This window comes from Ambystoma mexicanum, chromosome 2p, assembly GCF_040938575.1.
Source record: "Ambystoma mexicanum isolate Mex_15411 chromosome 2p, UKY_AmexF1_1, whole genome shotgun sequence".
NCBI classification, from domain to species: Eukaryota; Metazoa; Chordata; class Amphibia; order Caudata; family Ambystomatidae; genus Ambystoma; species Ambystoma mexicanum.
In genome coordinates, this window is record NC_090923.1 from 1,424,683,343 (window position 1) to 1,424,705,692 (window position 22,350).

At 47.4% G+C, this 22,350-nt stretch overlaps 1 long non-coding RNA gene across 1 annotated transcript; it reads left to right on the top strand.

The window, feature by feature from the left end:
• Window positions 1-16,700: 16,700 nt before the first annotated feature.
• Window positions 16,701-21,447, top strand: LOC138567579 (uncharacterized). The gene is made up of 2 exons (XR_011302251.1): window positions 16,701-16,824; window positions 19,344-21,447. It is a non-coding gene; the product is annotated as an uncharacterized lncRNA (long non-coding RNA).
• Window positions 21,448-22,350: the final 903 nt, after the last annotated feature.

A 22,350-nucleotide genomic window follows, 5' to 3' on the forward strand; every position in this document is an offset into this window, starting at 1 on the left:
AAGTGGAGGGGAGCTGTTCAAAGCTCGAAGTGGGAGCTAAAGCGAAGCACGAGAGGGGAGCTGCGTGAGACAGGAAAAGCAAGCTGAAACCCCAAACTAACTTAAGTAAAAGTGAGTGAAAAAGTGCACAACCCTGTTTAACTAAGCAAATCACTAGTGCCAAGGGCACGATCCCATGAAAGCCGAGGTGTCTCAATCCTCTCCCCGGTGAACTTTAATCTATCCATGTAACCACTGGGAAGACTCCTTGCCAACCCTTGTCATACCAGTAGACAGAGGACACAGCTGTACCTCACAATGCCCCTGCACTTCAGGCAAGTGTCATCCCTCACTATGCCCATCTTGCATAGGGTCGACCTCGAGTAATATACCCAGTGCAGGTTCTTTAGTTGTACCAAACTGAGTCTTGTGGACATGTTGACTGATCACTATTTGTGAGTCCACCCATTCTACCTCTTCCAACACACCCAGGTCCTGTTCCCACCTAACTCTGGACCTGCGCAACTTTTGCGACATGAAATTATTAACTGTCTGGTAGAGTATCGTGATTGCTTACTCGTCGATGTGCTCGGAAAACAGATCTGTCTGTATCCCATGGCTCTTGTGACTTTGTTCCATACTTGTACAACCCTTTGCACTGCTGATGGTTGAGTCCTGGCCCTGCAGGAACCCGTAAAGTGCCTGCAACTGGGTTGTCACCCAGTGCTCGACCTCCAACCTGGTATGAGCTGGGCCGGTGCCCCCAAACAGCCACTTGTTTGCCTTCACCAGCTAAGCTGCCCAATAGTATTTGTGTATATCTGGCACCCCTAGGCCATCCTCCCACAATGACTTCATAGAAACGCAACTAGAGGAGTACCACCGCCCCCAGATAATGCCTCTCAGCGTAGAATGTATCCAGGCGAAAGTGGTTTGGGGCACCTTCACTGGGATGTTCTGCAGTACGTAAAGCAGCCTAAGGAGGGTGATCATTTTGAACGGGTTGGCCATCCCAGCAATGGTAAGAGGGAAGGTAGCCCAATGTTTAGCATCCTCCTGTAGCCTACTTAGTACCAAACCCAAGTTGTTTGCAGGAACACTTTCCTGCTCATGTATCTGGATCCCTAAAATAAATGAATTATCTGGGATAAGTCTTGTCCCTGCCCTGCATCAGGACATACACTGACTTACACCAATTGATCCTGAGGCCGCTGTACTCCCCGGAACTCCTGAATTGTTGCAATTGCCCTCGGTCCCATAAGCGAGAAGAGATCTTTCCCACCCCTCACGGGCTACATAATCCTGTTTTGAAGCAGATCTGTTTGAACCACTTCTGCCAGCAGTTCTAAGAAAACAGGAACAATAGTGAGGATAGCAGCACCCCTGTCTCATGCCCCTTTGAAGTGGGAAACTCTCCGACATGTACCCATTTACCCTAGCCCATGGGTTTGTATAAAGCAGTCTGACCCCCTCCAGGATTGTATCCCCCAAAGACAACCTTGCCCATAACCTCCCATAAGAACTTCCACTTGACTGAATTGAAGGCCTTCTCTGAATCTAAAGCCATACTTGCTTACAGACCCTCCAGCTCTTTCACCTTTGCGAGTACATTGTGCACCCTTCTGATGTTCATCCTGGTGGCACTACCAGGGGCAAATCCACATTGGTCCGAGACAATTACCCTGCCTATCACTTTGATCAGCCTGTGCGCCAACACTTTGGCTTCTCCATTCAGGAGGGATATGTGCTGCTATGAGGAACACCTTTCCCTTGGTTTACTCTTTTTGTGTATTACCACAATGGTAGCCAGCCTCCGGTCCTCAGGGAGCACCCCATTGTCCCTACACATCCCCCCGCAGTAGTTCGGCTATGCTTCCACACAGCCTCATCCAACGTTCGAGGGGCAATCCATTTGGACCCCGTCTTCCCTCTTGCAAATGTCCAATTAATGCTTGGAGTTTCTAAACAGAGAGCTCCTTGTCCAGCCCCTCCCTCTCTACCTATGTCAACATCGGCAGGGTAACGTTCCACAAAAGTCTCCTCGCCTCATCCTCACTTGGACCCCTCCTTCCCCTGTATAGATCCCGGAAGCAACTAGCAAATGTGTCTGTTATCTGATGTCCCCACAACAAACGATGACCTCCCGCTAGGCTCGATCTCTCTTATCCATCTAGACCCTGCCTCTCGCTTCTCTAACCAGACCAATAGTCTCCCGGAACCCCCCCTCCCGTCTGATATACTCTGGCTTTGCTGGCCCAGTACGCTCATTTGGCATCAGCCACCACCTCTTTAAATCGCAGGGTGGCCTGCAGGAGCCCCTTGCATGCTTGGGATGTTTTCTCCCTGTGATAGGATTCCTCTTTGCTTTTTCTAAATCAGAGCAGAGCACACCTGTTCTTTTAATGCTTGTCAGTTGCTAGCATGGCCCTCAGGACCATTTTGTATGCCTCCCATAGGGTGGCCTTTCCTTCTACTGAGCTGGCGTTTAGCTTAAAGAACTTGTCTGTTCCTTGCTGCAGCCCTTTCAGTATATCCTAATTTCCCAAATAAGCATTTAGCCTCCACTGCCCCGGTCCTTTTAACTTCTACCCAGTTCTTGTAATGGTTAACGGAGCATGGCCTGATATTCCCAGTGGCAGGTGCTCCGCTTCAGTGACCCTCCCAGGCCCTGTGCATGGGAGAAAGAAATACATCTATGGAGGAAAGTGTAGCGTGCACACCAGAGTAGAACGAGAAACCACAATCCCTCGTGTGCATGTCCCACCAGACATCTACCAGTGCAGCCACTTCAACGAAGGTAAACAGCATGGTTTGTGTCATGTTTGTGTTTAGAGAGGCCCCTCCCCAGCACAGATCTATCTTGCCCCTTGCACATGACATTGCTAAAGTCACTGCACACTAGCGTAATATCTGCCTCATATTGATCCAGCAATCCTTGAATTTGTGAAGAATTACACCTTTGGAGGTGAGGGCGCATATGCACTCATAAATGGGATGCCCACCTCCCCAATTTTCACCAAGACCATCACAAACAGCCCTTGTGAGTCCTTCAAACTGCCTTTAGTTAGAAGGGGACCGTGAGTCTGATCATTATAGCAACTCCCCTCAAGCCCCCGTAGTACCCCTCATGTTCAATGTGTGTGTATTGACCCCGGCCCAGAAAACTGCAGGAAGTACCCATCAGGTATCTCTCCTGTAGTAGGGCTAAGTCCATTCTGTGTCTTCCCAACTACTGCGACACTAACCCCCTCTTTGTTTTGTAATTCAGGCCATTAACGTTCCATGTGAGGCCTTTCAGTTTTCTTCTTCACTCAACCCCTCCCCCCAACTCACCCCTCTATCTGCCCCCTGAGATCCGGTATGTATAGGGTGTGGAATTCCAATTAGTTAGTGTCCTTTGACTCTGGGAGACCTTACCCGTGTGTGTGCTCTGCCAATAAACAACCAACCTAAACAACCAATTTCCGCAATGAATCCCCCTCCCTATACACCCCCTTCCCCCCCCCCACATTAAGTATCCATCATCCCATTTAAACCAAAGCCTGGTAATCAAAGCACAGGGGGCATATGCCAGACTATGCAAGGGGGCCCTGATCCCTGGTTGCCCCGCTCCGACTCATTCTGACCTATATCTCATCTTCTCATTTGCCAGTCCCAATGGATGATCAAGGCAGTTATAAGGAAGGATCTTGTTCCAGTTCCTTACAGCAGAGAATTCCCAAGGGTCTGTTCACCAAACCAAAAGGAGAGAGCTGCACCGCCAAGAGTCCCACACGAACTCCTGCGTGGAAAACACGACAGAACACATGATAAAAAGCAATAAAGGACAAGGATACGGAGGGCCTGTCCCTCCGATGCATTTCCGGCATCAGTTGCCCCCCCCCCAGACTGAGGTTAGGGCATCTAATCTCCCATGAGATTGACGCTCTAATCCAGACGGTCAACATACCTTCTGGAAAGGCCATCTGCGTTATCGTGACTCTTCCCTGGTCTGTGCTCTATGGTGAAGTCTAGCACTGGCCGGCTAATGGACCACCTGAGCAGTTTCGGGTTTTCACCCTTCATCTGCATAAGCCACTTTAAGGGCTTATGATCTGTTTGGACCTTGAAGGTAGACCCGGTAAGGTAGGGTCTAAAACGCCTAAGGCTCCAAACTATACTAACACATTCCTTTTCAACAGTAGCCCACCTAAGTTCTCTACCCCTGAGTTGTCTACGGATGAATATGATTGGATGTTCTCTTCCTTTGTCCTCCAACTGGGACAAGACAGCTCCAATTCCTGTGTCGCAGGCGTCAGTTTGAACGATAAAGGGCTTGCTGTAGTCAGGCACACACAACACAGGTGCCCTACACAGACTTTCCTTCAAGCCGTTGAAGGCCCTCAGACAGTCTTCAGTCCAATTAACCTTCCTCGGTTGTTTGGGTGAAGTCAGAGCTGTCAGAGGTGCAGCTTTTGTTCCATAGTCTGCCATGAAGTTGCAGTAATACCCAGTGAGGCCCTAAAAGGCTCTCACCTGGGTTTGAGTAGTGGGAGTCTCCCAGTCATGTACATCCTGTACCTTACTGGGGAGAGGTTGGATTTCACACCCTCCTACCTCATGACCAAGATAAGTGACTTTTCCCTGAGCTATCTGGCACTTGGTGGCCTTGATAGTGAGGTTAGCCCTTTTTAAGGCCTGCAACACCTTATCCAGATGTGTCAAGTGCTCCTCCCAGGTGGAACTGTAGACGGCAATGTCGTCTAATAGGCCACACAAAAGGCCTCCAGCCCACTGAGCGCATGATTGACTAATCTCTGGAAGGTGGAAGGGGCATTCTTCAATCCAAAAGGTATGACTCTAAACTGGGAGAGCCCCTCAGGTGTTGAGAACGCTGTCTCTTCCTTGAAATGGTCCGTCAAAGCTATTTGCCAATAGCCTGAGGTAAGGTCAAAGGTGCTTACAAATTTGGCAGCACCTATGGTGTCCACGAGCTCACCAGCCCTGGGCAATGGGTGCGCATCAGTTTTGGTGACGGCATTGACTCCTTGGTAGTCCACACAGAACCTCCAATCCTTGGTACCTGCCTGGGAACTTGCCTTGGGGACAAGGACCACTGGACTGGACCAAGGACTGGTGGAGGGTTCAATAACACTGAGCTCCAACATCTTGGTGACCTCAGCCTAGATGTGGTTCTTAACGGTATCTGACATATGCTAGCACCTGCTTTTGACAGGCACACTGTCACCGGTGTCAATTTCGTGCCTACACCACAGTGTGAGGCCTGGCGTCAGTGAGAACAAAGAGGCATACTGCCGGAGCAAAGCCCGGCAGGCCCTCTGCTGCTCTGTCGTCACATCGGGAGAGTGATGCACTCCCTCCACTGAGCAATCCTGAGGGTTTCTATGCAGCAAATCAGGAAGGGGCTCACTCTCGTCGTCTTCCTGCTCGGAAGCAAAGAGGAGACACAAGACTTCTGCTCGCCGGTGGAAAGGCTTGAGTCTATTGACATGGAATACCTGAGGGGCTACCCCAGGGACTCCCAAGTCAACCAGATAATTGACTTTGCCCATTTTGGAGATAATCCTGAAGGGTCCAGTCCACTTGTCTGCCAAGGCCCGAGGCTTGGTAGGCTCGATCACAAGGATTTCCTGCCCCGAGTCCAATCCACTTGCAACGCTTTATGGTCATGCCAGTACTTATTCAATTCCTGGCTGGCCTTGAGATTCGCTATCGCCTGGCCCATCTGTGTCATCCTCCGTCTGAGGCCTAACACATAGTGGCCCACTTGCTTGGCAGGACGTGGAGGGGTGGCTTCCAAACCTTCTCCGATCAAGGCAAGAGACCCCCTCACAGGATGTCCAAAGAGTAACTCAAAGGGGCTGAAACCAACACCCTCTTGAGGTACCTATCTGTAAGCGAACAGCAGGCATGGCAGGAGGAGATCCCATTTCCTCCTTAGGGGCTCTTCCAAAGCACCTAGCATGCATTTGAGAGTTTTATTAAAACTCTCAACCAGACCGTTGGTCTGCAGATGGTAAGAGGTGGAGAACTTGTACGTTACCCCGCACTCCTTCCACATCGTTTTCATGTAGCTCAACATGAAGTTGGATCCTCTGTCCGAGACAACCTCCTTAGGGAATCCAACATGGGTGAAAATGCCCAGGAGAGCCCTAGCAACCACCTTGGCCGTAACCGTCCGAAGGGGTATAGCCTCAGGGAAACTGGTGGCATGATCTACCAAGACCAGGATGAACCGATGTCCATCTGAAGTGGGAGGGTCAAGGGGACCGACGATGTCGATGCCCACCCTCTCAAATGGTGTGCCCACTACTGGCAACGGCTGTAGTGGAGCAATAACACTGCCTCCAGTCTTGCCAGACAACTGACAAGTTGGGCAGGTCTTGCAGTGGGATTCCACTTCTACTCCCATCCGGGGCCAATAGAAATGGGCAGAGAGCCTTTGCTTTGTCTTCTTGGTACCAAGATGACCAGCTAAGGGCACCTCATGCGCCAACTGCAGTAGGAAGGGCCTGTAAACCTGCGGTCCCACCAACCTCTTGAGGGCACCAGGTTCAGGCTTAGTGGGCTCACTAACAAGGAGCTCACCCTCCCAATAGATCCGGAATGTCCAAGGAACTTCTCCCTGTGCCTGGGACAGGGCCTGTTTCCTCAGACCCTCGAGAGAGTAGCACTCTCTCTGACCCTTACAGAAGTCCGCCAGGGAGGGTCCCCCTTCAGCCAAAAGGCATTGAAGGTAGGGGTGGTCCTCCGGGTTGAGTACCTCTCCCACAGGAGAGTCTTCTGGCTTTTCTCCCACAGGAGTTGAGACTGGGTTCACCACCGGACTCATCCCGTACGGAGCATGAGTCCCAGCGGATGTTGCAGCAGCAGCAGGAAGAGAAGGAGTCCCCTCCACCGAGGCAGCCTTCTTATCCTTCCGTTTCCTTTGTGCCTGGGGTTTCCCCGTCAGCGTGGTTAACAGGCTTGCAGCCGGACCCTGTGTAACCTGCGATCGGGTGACTGCCGCAGCAGCCATGGGTAGACCATCCGAGATCATCCCCAATTCTACCAAATCTTTGCCTAACAAAATGTTAGCAGGCACGTTGTCCTGAACCAGGACAGGAAGCTTTGCTGTCTTGTCTCCAATCGTGATGTTGAATAAGGCTATAGGTGATCATTTGGGAGTCCCACCAGCTAACCTGGTAGTTTTCAGAGGAGCACCTACATAGTCCTCTGGCTTGAGCAGGGTCCTGTCTACCACTGTCATGCTCGCTGCAGTGTCTCAAGCCAGTAGAAGGCTGGCCATTTCAGAGGACACTTCTCAAAAGCCTACGGTGTTCTGTGGGATTGTAGCCAGTACTTCTGCGTACTGATCCCAGGCCCCAAGGGACACTAGGGAAATCTCTACAGGAGCACCAAATGTGACCCCTGTAGAGGAGGGGAGGACAGTGGCCTCCACCTCAGGTACGGAGTAGGGATAGGTCAGGCTGACAACCTGGGCTCCAAGTGCCTTACCCTTACACTTGGGGTCACCCCTTCTGTGATCCAGAGCCCCACAATCCAAGCAAGTGCCGGGAAGGCGGGGTATGGTACTGGAACCACTGGGGGCCAGCTTTGCAGCAGGTGGACCACTACTCTTACTCCCACCCACAAAGGATGTATCCCCACTAGGTTTAGGAGAGGAAGGTTTTGGTTTACCCGACTGAATGCATTTGGGACTCCTCAGCTTTCTGAGAGGTCCCCTTTTCTTTGTCCTTGTCCTTCCCACTGGAGTCATTAGGGGACACCCAGTGGGAGACCCACTTGTCAGCCAGACTGGCCAGCTTGAAGGGATCTATAATTTTCTGGCCAGCAACATACTGACATGGCTCTAGTGAACAGGCTTCCGAAAAATGCTCAAACAACAAAAGGTGGGACAATTCAACAAACGTTTTCACTCTGTAACCATCAATAAACCCCATCATGTTCATGTGTGCAGCACTCACCCAGTCAACCCAAGACACATTCTCTCGTTTCTTAAATTCCTTGAACCTTTTAAAGGTATTGGGTCAGTGTCTTGCCGAACTTGGCAATCAAAGCAGACTTCATGCACTCATACTGACCCCTTTCTTCTACACTCAGTTTAAGAATACAGTCATATCCAGTCTGAGGTACTCTGCTTAACGACCACTTAGCCCAATCTCTCTTATCAACGTCATGAATTGCACAAGCCATTTCAAACGATTCAATCCATTGGAGGATATCTGTACCCTCCACATACACACCAACCAAATCTTTCATAAACCTGGTGGCTGGGGACCCGACACTCTTAACTGGTTTTTCTGAAGTCTCCAGTCTAGCTTTCTCTAGCTGGATTCGCTGACATTCACTGTCCTTGTCTTTGAGTTCAAGATCCCTATCCTTTAGCTTCAGATCCCTGGCTTTAAGGATCACTTGCTGTGCCAAATCCTCTTTCTTAAACTCAGCTTGCATTTGCAACTTGCGGTATTAAAAAGCCAATTTCATCCTTAATAACTCAAGTTCCAAGGCATTCCCGGAAGAAACATTGCTGGATGTCGGAACAGAGGCAGCAGGAATGGCGGCATTCCCAGAAACAGATTCAGCAACAACCCCAGGGGCAGGGGCCTCAATGGTTACATCCTCCCCGTCACGAGTTTCACAATCTGTCTGGTAGTCCACCAGGGCAGCTATCAGCTCAGCCCTAGACTTATCCTCAAAGTCTAATTCCCTGGCTTCGCAAGCACTCTGGAGAGCCTCTAAGCTCATCCGAGTCAATTTACCATTTGCAATAGATTCCATCGCTTGTAATGCAGTTATTTTGTACACAACTAAACCTCAATTTAACAAAGTGTAGATATTTTGTAAGTGGCAAGGTTACACACTGATTCTTAAAACCATAAGCATCCCACTGCTGCCACCAGTGTAAAGACTGGAGGGGGGTGTCTGTACTCCTGCTCTCTATATCTCTATATGGCAGAGGAGAAGCACAGAGGACCCCAGCCAAGATTCTGTATTACGGTAGCAATGGATGAGCAGTCAGGGCCTAGCTTCTCAGGAGGTGATGCGGGCTGGTTCTTAAGTACAGTGTAGTCCCCAAGCACCCACAAAGGAATGTCCAAACACTGTATTACTGAAAACACAGTTTATATAATTAAGGTTCACAGTTATGTACACTATCACAATAACTCACTTTGTGCTCAGTTAATCTACAATGGCAAATATTTACACAGTTCTACGTGGTACCACAATTACTATCACATCTCATTAAAGTGCATCAACTGTACTGTGGTCAAATGTCACACAAATCAATTCGTAAAGGTAACCAACAAAAGATATACGAGGAAAGCAGTTGGTTGAAACAATAGGCAGAATACTGGTCCCATTTACCTAGACACAGTTCTGTATGGAGATCCCCACACCTGGGCAGCCTGTAGCATAAAGATATAGCGTACAAGCCCAGTCCATATATTGTTCAATACAAGTCTTTCCAATAGTTCAGCAACCGCAATGTACCTAGCGTTGTAGAGTTCTTCGTCGAGGAATCGACGGCCCTTCGGGAGTGCACTCCATTTAAGGCAGGAGCCACAGGTCGTCGAATATCCGGCGATGAACAGGGTGAACAATGGCAGTGAGGCAGCAGCTTCGTTCCTAGCGGTGCTGGTCGACGAGGGAGTCTAGACGTCCTGCGAGGAAGAGGCGTGCCGGGCACCTTGATGACGATCGTTCAGGACCGCAAGGAGTTTGCGACGAACTTTGCCCAGCAAGGGCATCGGGTCGTCGGTGGCGTCTCTGCGGTCTTCAGGTGGCGGGAAACCTACTGGTGGACGTTACTCAGTGCAACAACGACCTCGACTTTCTCCGGCGGGACAAAGCGGTCGACGGTGCAGGCGAGAACGTCCTTGGATCAAATATTTTAGGCAACAGGAGCACGGCGGCTCCGGTCGTCGATGGTGATGGACTTCAATGTCCGGGCGCTTCCCTTCGTGATTCCGCGACGGTCCCCGTCTCCGGTCAGCAGCCTTTCATAGGTCTGTCTACCAGGGAGGTTTGGCAAAGATCAGCTGGTGCACGATGGTTCCTCGTAGCTCGGGGAGAGGTATCCTTACAAGGTCCTCTCTCGGATCAGTTCTTGGAGACACATCAGCTTTCAGATCGACGAAGTACAGCAACAGCAATTCTTCTCTTCCAGGGCTTCAAGGTTAAGCTTCGGTTTCAATGTCAGTTTCAACTCCAGTTTCGCTACAGCTTCTGAACGATTTCTAGCAGTGAGAGGCCCCCAGATATACTAGCTGGTCTCTCATTCATTCTTCTGGGTAACACTCAGGCAACCAACCACTCAGAAGTACATTCATGCAGGCAGGCAGCCAATCAGGTGCATAGTGTATTCAGGCCATTCACTTCTCTCCAGACACTCACAACAAGTAATGTGTATTGGGACAAGTACCCAGCCATTCAACACTCCACACTGCATTCATACCAGTTTTGGGCAGGGCTGTCTCAGTCTTTGTGCTACATACCAGATACTAGACATCCACAAGAAGAAATGTGTATTCGTCACGCACTCCATTCACCCAGGTCCCACCCCACAGGCGTACCCACAACATACGGTCATTGGGAAGGCTCCAGCCAGTCTGGTCGGCAACTTTCCCACACTACCATATATGGAACTTCCACCCAACAGCCAGTCAGGTGGAAGGGACAGAGTCAGGGCTTCCCAGGACTTCGGGAAGCCAAGGTAACAGGTGATGGTCAGCAAGAGCCATATCATCATGGTGACATTCAATATTACAAAAACAATGCTATGAAAGGGTGCTTTCATCGGTTATAGGTCAAAGTTTCGAATGCATAGGATCGAATGCCAAAAGGGTCGAATCAAAAGGACCTAAAACCAAAGGGTCGAATTTTTTTTTAGCCCCTTTTTTGTGGTAAAACCGCTTTTTTTTCAAAAATGGAAACCCAAAAAAATATATATTAAAAAAAATTAAAATTCGACCCTTTGGTTTTAGGTCAAATTGAGTCGACCCTTTGGCATTCAATCCTTTTGCATTAGGTACTTTAACTGAACACCGCTTTCTGTTATTTTTTTTGTTATTATTCTTTGACAAGACTGGAGGCTTCATAATATTTAGGGGTGGACTGGGAACCAAAAGAGGCCCTGGAAATAATGTTCAAAGTGGCCCCATATTACACATTTTCAGAAATCCCAACCCTTTTCCTATGAGAAGATGTGGAAATAAAATAGGTTACCACACACAAGAGGACCATGGTGCACAAGCCTAGCGGGAAATCTTCAGAGTTCTCTGTAGGGCAGTCCACCCCTGCTAATATTAACCATTAACTTATCCCCTTGTCCGATAGGAAGGAAACAGTACACTTTAAAGAACATCTTGTATGTGTAGCATTTAGAGTACTTACTCGGCTCCTAATGAAGCAGAGTCATGGCCCCCAGAACAAACAATTGACACAGGGTACACACACAAATGTACGTGCAGTGAGACCTACTTCCTTTTTCTTGCTGCTCGCCACAGCAAATAAGTAGCCCACATTTCAGTATTCACTACTTATTTCTGTGTAATGGCTTGTAAAGTTGTATATATTTGGGTGTCCTGAGGAGCTGGCCGTCAGTCCAATGCTGCATTGGCTCATAGGCAAACCGAACCTTCCAGTCAATGTACCATGGAGGCTGCTCCGAGCAGCCTCAATGCTGGCAACTCTGGTAGCAGTTCATTTTTGTGCATCTCCGGGGCCGGTTCGGAAAGCTCTCTGTCTACGCACCCAAGGTGTAGGCATTGGTTCCTGTGCCCATGTTCTCTTGCAAAATTAATAGAACTCCACACGTATTACCCCAGCCTAGCTCATTGGGTTAAGTAACCGGCGGTTTCAATTCCTAGTCTCATTGCTTTCTTAAAGCACCCGCTCTCGACCCGGCAGGCCACAGAATCAGGGCCACCTCAGATGTTAATACAATGCAATAAGATGTTCACTTAAAAGCAGTGACGTGATTATGATTTTACACTTTACATTGGGCAACTTGGGATCTGTGCAAGCTGCCCTATTGGTTGCGCTACCTTCAAGACAGACACACCCTGTTAGGGACTGTGATGAACTCACTTGCCTAAGAGCATTGTTTGGCACAGACATGTATCTTGCAGATATGCATAATGTGCAAAACATTGAATTTACACAAAAAAGTGAACATGGTTTATGCTTATCAAAGAAGCAGACATGAACGAGTTTATGTTTTAAATCTTTTAAAAAATAGGTTTACTTTGTGGTTCAGTTTACTTCTTTTCTCTTGTTTTATACTGTGATGATATATGGGGACAGCCAGAGGAAAGCGGCCCGCAGAGCATAATGCACGAGCAGGAACATACGGCTGAAATCTTTGCTGCAGGTATTTCGGACCGGTCCAATACCATAAAAAGCCTGATGCCCCAGGCACAGCGACTTAAAGTGGACACGCTTGGCCACCGAAAGCCAATGAAGCGATCTTAGAACAGGGGAAATATGTTCCCGAAAAAGGGTCCCCGTGGCAAGGCGCGTGACCTGTGTTCAAATGACCCCAAGTGTGAACTGTGTTCACAAATTGTCCTAATCTGAGACACCTAACTAGGGTTAGCTGGGGCCCCCAGCTCCCCAACACACATACAAACAATTTAAAAAATAAAAACAAAACTTGCCTCTGCTCTGCTTTTGAATGCAGGGCTCAGAGAGGACATGGAACTGGCTAACTGAATGCAATTTTCAGTAACCATTGCATGTGGGAACCTCAAATTCGTGTTTTTTAAAGATGAGGTGCACAGCTAATTTTACAAGTGCTCTCGCTTTCAGCGCTTCTATTTGATTCATCTGGCATCCCCCGAGCCGGTCTGGAGTAAAAAAAAAATACTTTCTTACGAATATATTCTGCAGCAATTCGGGTGGGGCAAACCCTAGTAAAAAAGAAATCCACTTTTTGGATTGTTTGGGGATTGCTTCTGGATTGTTTTCAAGCTGCAGATTTTTTTGGGATTTATTTTGGATTTTTTGGGGATTTATTCAAGCAAGGATTTATTTGTCTTGGGTTAGAGGATTTATTTTGGATTTTTACTGACTTGTTTCTCAGTAAAAACAATCCACTAACACTAATTGGCAGGCACGCATTTTTACAGGATTTATTTTGGATTTTTACTGACTTGTTTCCCATTAAAAACAATCCACTAACACTAATTGGCAGGCACGCATTTTTACAGGATTTATTTTGGATTTTTACTGACTTGTTTCTCATTAAAAACAATCCACTAACACTAATTGGCAGGCACACATTTTTACAGGATTTATTTTGGATTTTTTGACAAGCAAGGATTGTTTGGTCTTAAAGTGGAGGATTCATTTTGGATTTTTTTCAACTTGTTTCTCAATAAAACCAATCCAGCAACACTACACATTTTTACTGCATTTATTTTGGATTCTTTTACAAGCAAAGCTACATTGGATTTTTTCCAACTTGTATCTCTGTAAAATAGGCACATATTTGTACTGCATTTAAATGTTGGAAAAATAATGTCAAACTAGTTTCAATTTTGGTTGCAGTTATTTAGCATTTTAATCTGGTTAAACATTTCGTAGAGTTTATGTTTTATTTATTTTGCATTTTATTGGTGCAAATTACAAGTCCAACTGCACTTGACTAATTTCTCCAGTAAATAATGCCTAGTCGCTAACATTCAGGGTATACCAATTTGCAGCAATGGGTAGAAGAAATGGCTAACAACTCTGCCATCCCATCTCCCATCGCGCTGCTTTCTCAAATGTGTGTGACTATGAAGGGCTCAGTGGCAGAGCTTGCACTGCTTAAAAACATACAATTTGAGAGTTGCTAATTTACACCTGAGGTGTATGCATGATTTGTTTCAGCAAGTTTCTGAGCCACTCTTTGGCAGGGTTTTTATTTGGAAAAATAAGTTCATGAGAGGAAATTTTTGAAGGTTTAGGTGACAGGTCCTCCTCCTAGTGTTTCTTGCCAGCGCCATCTATTGGCTGCACATGCCCTCAATAATCTCTATGGCAGTTCCCACCCACCACTTGCATCACCCCATCCAAAATCACATCCTCCAGGGATTTCTTTGTGATGGCTCTCTCAAGCAATAACATCAAACTTCACACTGTAAATGCCTGCCATCTGAGATGTAATGCCTTAATCAGAGTTGTAAAAGCTCATCTGGTGTAACAAAAATGTCTTAGCCAAGTGTGCCTTCAGCCACTTCATTTATAGGAAGGTTGCATGTTCTTGCTCTGAAGTCCTGTTAAAACATGTATTGGCAAAGCCAAGAGTTTTGTCTTGTGTATAGGCATTGTATAGACAATTGTCTGACATTACTATCATATGGCCGGTTACTTGCACTATTTTGCAGCTGTTACCATCAATGGCTAGTTAATGCCAGTATGGCAGTGTCTGGCAAATGCCTATCCCATGCCCACACCAAAGACCAAACAGTTGGCATTGCCAATGCTTCTTTTATTATGCTTCTACCTCAGCCTGTGCCCACTTAGAGCACCCGTCCGCTGCCTCTGCGAGCACATTTCAATGCCTCAGTTGGCACCTGGTCCCATTCTATGTTCACCTGCACCATGCCTCTGTGCACCAGCAGTAGCTCTTGTGTTACCCAAGACAGTTTGCACCTTGCTGCAGCGGCCGCTCATAAGATACACAGTGAGTACAGAGCTCATCTGTACAGCGTGTTGTGGGCCCTTATGGACAGTGGTCGAAGTGGGTGGGGAGTTGTTGGGAGTGGTGCGCCTCTACTTATTTGTTTTATGTTTTACTCTTCCTATACTTTTATTTGAAAAAGAAACCATTTCGGAATGGTTTTGTTTTAAAATTAAAGTGTAGGAAGATGTTGAAATGTGTACTTTAGTGCACTGCACTGCATTGAATGTTCCCTTAAACAGCAGGTGTGTTTGTTTGGGGGTTTGGTTGCTCGTGGGATGGGGCATGGCGATGGGGGTTTGTGGGTAGAGGGGGGCTGGCTAGCAGGGAACATAGCTCCACTACTTCTTTTCGTGCACTTCGACCACTGCTGTATACCACCCCCAGCTGTATATTTGTTCTGTTGTTACCTCTGAAAAGTGCTCCGTTATGCATCTGTATCGTTGTATACCTCTGTAATGCACTTTGCTGCTTTTCAAAGCTTGGTCAGCGCTTAATACATTCCATAATAATCAAATAGGATGTAGTCAGACTGCATTCTGTTCAAACGAAATTGGTATGCATTAAATTTGAAAGGATGTTTGGATTTAAAAAAATAAGACTATACAAATCTCATAACACAGTTACAGTTATTTTTATTTATAAGCCATGATGCGCGGATGCGCCCCGATAGCGAACAGGGAGTAAACAGGGGGCCTTATGAGCGGGCCGGCTTGGATGAAATAGTTGCACGTTGTTAGGCACTTTGAACATTTTCTATGGATGCTGCGAGCGACCGTCTAAATTGACTTTAAATGCACATTATGACCGTGCGTGCACACTGGCTTGTTTAATCTACATGTTGCGCTCGGCGCACATCCCACTTGGGATTTATATATGCTCTGCCATATTCATGCCTGTTGCCAGAAGGCCTTTCTGAGATGGCCGTCTGCACGTTTATTTCGAAGTTGTTATTGTGCCTTAATTTCTGGGCCAGCTCTTGCCTCCCTCTCCCATTGGTTGCCTTGGCCCCCTTTAGCCAATGGCAGCAACCGGGTGCCTGTGAATGCCCCCTTTCACCACCCCTGCCCCCTGTGTGCCTGTGAATGCCCCCTTTCACCACCCCCACCCCACGTGTGCCTGTTAATGCCCCCTTGCACCACTTGCGTGCCTGTGAATGCCCCCTCCCACCACCCCCGCACCCTGCGTGCCTGTGAATGCCTCCTCTCACCACCCCCACACCCCGTGTGCCTGTGAATGCCCCTTCTCACCACCCCTGCCCCTGTGTGCCTGTGATTGCCCACTCTTACCCCCCGCCCCCGCGTGCCTGTGAATACCCCCCTCTTATCTTACCACTTACTCATATCATTGTCCCTCACCTCTGATAATAGTTTGTCGGCCCCCCCCCTGTTTTCCCTTTGTCTTCTCCTCCCTCGCCCTCCCCAGCACTACCTTGGTTAGTCGCTGACCCTTAAGATAGTCATTGTTTTGTTACCTCTCCCTTTCTCTCCTCCCCCTCCTCTGGTCACTTTTGCACTGCAACAATTGTCGTCAGGCATAGTAATGCTACTGCTAGTTTTGTCTCCTTTTTTCCTTCCACGCCTCTCCTTTATTGTTCCCTGCACTTGTACTATCTGTTATAATATGATAGTTTTCTTCACATTCTGATTTGTTTCAAGGACGTGTAATCAAGGACGTGTAAGAATGTAACTGTTTTTCTCCCTTGTTACCCTCACTGCTTGAAGCACTTTCAAACACATTGTGTATAGGCATTTTACAAATAAACAATCATTCATTCAACACAAAGCAAGACGTCAATGGGCCGCAAAAGCGCAAGATATTTTGGTGAATGGTGAAATGATGTGAACATACCATGTGTTAGAAAATTAAAATACATTTTTAATAAATCATTTTTATTGTAATTTGACTTTAATATATAGTATGTATGTGTTTTCTGTATGTTTATGATATTGTGCTGTTTCTTACTTTTGAAACCTATCCACAGCCTTGCTGGTGGTTTCTTTTTCTGTTTATTTGGATGGGAGTTTTTGTTTTGGGCTATTTTCGGAAGGACATGCAGCTTGTTTTTCAATTCCGAGTTCCGACCTCGGCAACCTGGCCTGGCAACAATTGTAGCAATGGCGAATGATGAGGAATCGAGCGTGGTCCGGCGGCTGAAAAACAAAAGCCTTAAGGTAAGGATCAAGGTGATGCGCACGTTTTTAGGCTTATTTATTTTATAGTGCACGTGTCTCTCAGCACACGAGGGAGCTTGATTTATGAGCTGGCACACGAGGGAGCTGCCTTTGTTCTGCTCGTCGCTTGATCTCGCTGCAGGCGCTGTGGGATGGCTGAGTGGGGTCGGTAGCAACACGCCAGAAGTTCAGGAACAATGTTTTCATAAGTGGGTTTGTTCTAGGAGATGGAGATTGTGGGGCTTGTCCCATTACAGTGGACACCCGTCCGTCCCTCCCCGAGTCCCGCAGCTATGGGGCAAAAAAACACACACACACACGCACAATAATGGCCGAAAATCACAGCGAATTCTCTCCGAGAGAGTTGGAAGGGAGACGGTGGGAGGTTGCTCAATCTCCCTTAACATCGAGGTTTACTGGGAAGTTTGCCGACCACGCAGCTGTTAAATAGCATTAAGCGACACAATAACGAGACTTTAACCTACAATTAAATCCGCTGCTATGCAATCAAAGAAATGAACGTTTGACTTTATTTTGTACATGATGCTTTAAAATACTCGCACACTCAGGGTGGCCATTCAATGAGTGCAATTACCAATGTACATATTGAGATTTTTTACTGAAATCACGACACTTTTTTTTTGTTCTGAATCTAAAAATGGTATTTGTTATGTGTAGTGTCCACGCTTTCTCTTAGTGTATTTTTTTATGATGAAGTTATCCTGTTGATAAAGCAGGGACGGTTTGGAGATCTGTTTTTGTTTGCAATGCATGTCAATATCCTTGTAGTGTACCCGTAGTACATAGAGAAAGCAACAGATTGCTTGATGGGTAAACAGTCTAGCAAATGGTGTACCGTTGAACTGGTTCCCTCCCCAACCTGTAACTCTGCACCCCCTCTCTATAACCTTCCAAGCACACCCTTAATTGCCTGTCCATATTATAGTGCCTCATCACAGTATCCCCTTGTGTAAAGTGCTCTGTTGCCTCACAGCTAGGTGTGGGCTACATGAACTCCAGCTCATGTGCAAAATAACTCCAGGCAACACAGCAGCTAATCATGGCACCGCCCCCCATCCCCTGCTGAGCTCTTGCGAAAGAATGATAGTGTTAGAAGCCTAGCACAGAGTACATGGAGGTGAACCTGTGTCTAAAGGAACTAGAGGGGCATCATCTAGGGTGGGGGTCTGCAGCCTGCGGCTCATCAGATGTTTTGGACTCCAACTCCGATGACCCTTAACCAATGCCTTTGCTGGCTAAGGCTGATGGGAGCTGTAGTCCAAAACATCTGGAGAGCCAAAGGTCGCAGATACCTGATCTGGGGATGCCGACGGTTAGGGACATCCACCAGGGTCAAGGTACATTTACACTGGGGTAACAGGGCTCGGCAAGGGTGCACAGAGAATGTCATTTTCAAACTCACAACTGGACAGCGCTGTTTTGTATCACTTTGGACTCAACACACATTCCTGGATTAGGAGACTTGGCATGGGTGCAGACATCTGTGAGGCTGAGGTTCATACTAGGAGCATGTCTTGGCTGTTGTAATGGGAGGGGGAGGGGAGCAGCATCCTAGCGAAAGAAAAACTCCAGTGAATGCTGAGGAAGCGCTGCCTGCTTGTGGGGCGATTGGAACAGACACAGTGCACAGCGCCATTACAAACAACATGATGCCCTTTGTATATTGCAAATATCACAAAAAGTGTAACAGATGTTGCGAGGGACGACGAGAATATGCATACTGCTATGTTACATCAAACCACTGAAGAGCAGACACTGAGTGCAGTATGTAGTTTGCTATATAGACCGGTGTACCATCAGAACCGGGTTTCCCAGGTCCCCCTGGGGTAACTTTGGACACTGAGGGCAGTGTGTAGTTTGCTACAGAGACCGGTGAACCATCAGAACTGGTTTTCCAAGGTCCTCCTGGGGTAACCATGGACACTGATCGTATTCGTTATTATTCAGGTTCACGTTTCCACACCTGCCAAGTCTCGACTGTACCCCTTCAAACGCTTTTCACCAGTGCTAAATCCAGACGCTTCGTGTGTCAGGAGAATAGCGGTAAACTCTGCAGACGTTCTTAAACCTCAAAATGGGCTGCAATTAAACTCCAATAACCAATACAAATATTTTCCTTGGGACTTGCAGTACTGAAATGCGACATTTCACCTTTAGTTGGTTGTTATTTTTCATCAGGTTGTATAGCGTCCACTGCCAGTTTCCCTAGGCACACACACTCATGCTCTGCAGGTCATTAAGGTGCTCAGGTTGCAAACACATATCTTTCATCAGTGGCAGTGCCTTTCATGTGCATGATGGAACATTTCCAACTCAAAGAGCTCACAAAACACCAGTTACCTTGCAAATCTGTGCTAGTTAAAGTGGGCAACACAAAGCGCCCATGTATCCCCTTAATTGAAGCTGTAAACGGGCCACTGGTGTAATAAAAAATGTCTTAATTAGAAGTACTTTGCTTGCTCTTTTCAAACTTTTTACACACTTTTTTTGCATTTCAGAATGTATCCATGTTCAAGCCAAGGAAATGGGCTTTCAGGACTCTCTGCATCTGAGTACAGAAAAGCCCTCCAAAATAAAATTGGCAACTACCGGATGAAGAAGGAGCCAAATCTGGTCTTTTCTACACAAGTGTAGTTGCGCATCAAGGGAGTCCGATGTGCTCCCTTACTGTTTGGTCTCGACCTGGATACTTTTATGACTCCCTGGACTGGTTATGTGTCCCCTCTCCCCCTTGCTCCCTGGGCTGGACCCCACCAGACTTGCTTGCCCCCTGGGCTGGACCTGGATACTCATGTGACTCCCTGGACTGGTTCCAGTTCCCTCCTCACCCGTGCTCCCTCGGCTGGACCCCACCAGACCTGCTTGCTCCCTGGGCTGGGCACTGATACTCGTGTGACTCCCTGGACTGGTTCTCGGTCCCCTCTCACCCTTGCTCGACCCCACCGAACTCGCTTGCTCCCTGGGCTGGGCCTGGTTACTGGTGCGACTCCCTGGACTGATTCTGTGTCCCCTCTCAACCTTGCTCCCTGGGCTGGGCACTGATACTTGTGTGACTACCTGGACTGGTTCTGGCTCCCCTCTTACCCTTGCTCCCTGGGCTGGACCCCACCGGACTCGCTTGCTCCTTCGGCTGGGCCTGGATATTCATGTGACTCCCTGCACCCTTGCTCGACCCCACCAGACTCGCTCACTGGGCTGGTCCTGGATACTGTTGTGACTCCTTGGACTGGTTCTGGGTCCCCTCTCACCCTTACTCTCTGGGCTGGACCCCACCGGACTCGCTTGCTCCCTGGGCTGGGCCTGGATACTCGTGTGACTTTCTGGACTGGTTCTGGGTCCCCTCTCACCCTGCTCAACCCCACCAGACTCGCTTGCTCCCCGGGCTGGGCCTGGATACTCGTGTGACCTTCTGGACTGGTTCTGGCTCCCTTCTCATCCTTTATTTTTAAATTGTAAAGCACCCGTGTTTGGGATTGCTACAGTCGTGTTTTTGTGCTATGTACAGTGTCTGATTGAACCTTGAACCTCTGCCTCTTTTTAATAAATATAGTGGGGGAAAAATGTTGCTTCTTTTTAAATATAGTTAATATGCCATTACATGGCCTTGACTTTCATGGCCATTTTACCTAAATGACTGGGACCTAATAAGTTATCACCATTGTTATAAAAGCAATTCAAAATGTAACTTTCTGAAATGGGCAGCAATTAAGCCACAGTGACGCTTTTAAAGCCCAATTCAACAAGGTGCACCAAATGTGTTTTTTAAGCATTTCTTTTCAGGATTATAGTAAACATTATTTTTGTTAAACTCCTAAATTTATTTCCAGCTCATAAACCAAAACAATGCCTATTTAGTTAAGGATATTTTGGGGATTGCTTTGTTTTTTTGATTTGTAAAGTATTATTTGGTGACTACATTAATTGCTTTTGGATGTCAAAAGGTTTATTTGGGGATTGCATTGCATTGCTTTTGGATTTCTACGAGGAAGGATTTTTTAAATAACATATTTCGGGTGCATTAAGCCAAACGGAAGGGGCTGGTCTGTGTCCCCCACCTTCTCCTTGCTCCATGGGACGGGTCATGCTCCCCCAGTTCCTTGGACTAGGTCTGTCCCCCCCCCCACCCTCTCCCTTGCTTCATGGTCTTGTTCTGAGTCCCCAGATGACTTCCTTGCTCCCTGGGCTGGTTCTGGGTCGCCATCTGACTCCCCTGGGCTGGGTACCCATTGCCTGGGCTGATTCAGTGTCCCTCCTTCACCTTTGCTTCCTGGGCTTGTCCATTTGACCCATTGGCCGGTTCTGGGTCCCCATCAGACTTCTTGCTAGCCGGGTTGAGTCTGGGTACCTCCTTCCAATTGCTCACTGAGCTGAGTCCCCGGCTGACTCCCTTGCTCCCTGGGCTGGGTCCCCATCTGACTCCCTTGCTCTCAGGGCTTAGCGTGGGTTCGCATTTTACTCCCTGACTGTTTTTTTTTTTTTTATCTATACATGTCCACAAATTGTAAAGCACGCAGTTCTGGGATTGCTACAGTCATGCTTGTGTCCTATGTACACCGTTTCAACCTCATTGTGCCTCTTTTAATAAATACAATTGAATAAAAAGCAGGTGGTGTTTTATTTATTTATTTTTAGCCCATTAACCTTGCTCTACTTTAATGTCATTTTACCCAAATTACTATAAAGAGAAGCGTTCCCACCAATAGTCTGCTCAATGCGTGTCTGTGGCCATCCGTTTCTATTTGCTCCCAATTGTTTTGTAGGGTTTCTTCTCAGGGTTCTAGTTAACATCGCTTTGGGATTTCTACAGGATTGTTTTGGGATTGGATTGCTTGTGGATTTTTAGGGGATTGTTTGGGGATTGGATTGCTTGTGGATTTTTAGTGGATTGTTTGGGGATTGGATTGCTTGTGGATTTTTAGTGGATTGTTTGGGGATTGGATTGCTTGTGGATTTTTAGTGGATTGTTTGGGGATTGGATTGCTTGTGGATTTTTAGTGGATTGTTTGGGGATTGGATTGCTTGTGGATTTTTAGTGGATTGTTTGGGGATTGGATTGCTTGTGGATTTTTAGTGGATTGTTTGGGGATTGGATTGCTTGTGGATTTTTAGTGGATTGTTTGGGGATTGGATTGCTTGGATTGTTTTGGGATTGCATTCCACTGAGGATTGCTAATTAACATATTTCAGGGTGCATGAAGCCAAAAAGAAGCCAAAAGCAATCCTCTGAGTACAATGGGAGTTTCTGGAGTTAAAGAGGATTTAAAGAGGATTTAAATGTTTGGGAAAATCCAGTAGCAATCCACTTTCAATCCAGATTTTTTTGGTAGGGAAGGGACAATAGGTACAAGGTCGAGGGCAGGCCAGGTTCCCAAAAGCATGGCATGCAACCCTGGCAGCGAGTAGTGGAAACCGATCGTTAGGCAGACGAAGGATTCACACGGGGTAAGACACCAGAACGGCCAGCCACCTCGGGTCTGCACAGGGTCTGGGGAATGTGTGCGACCT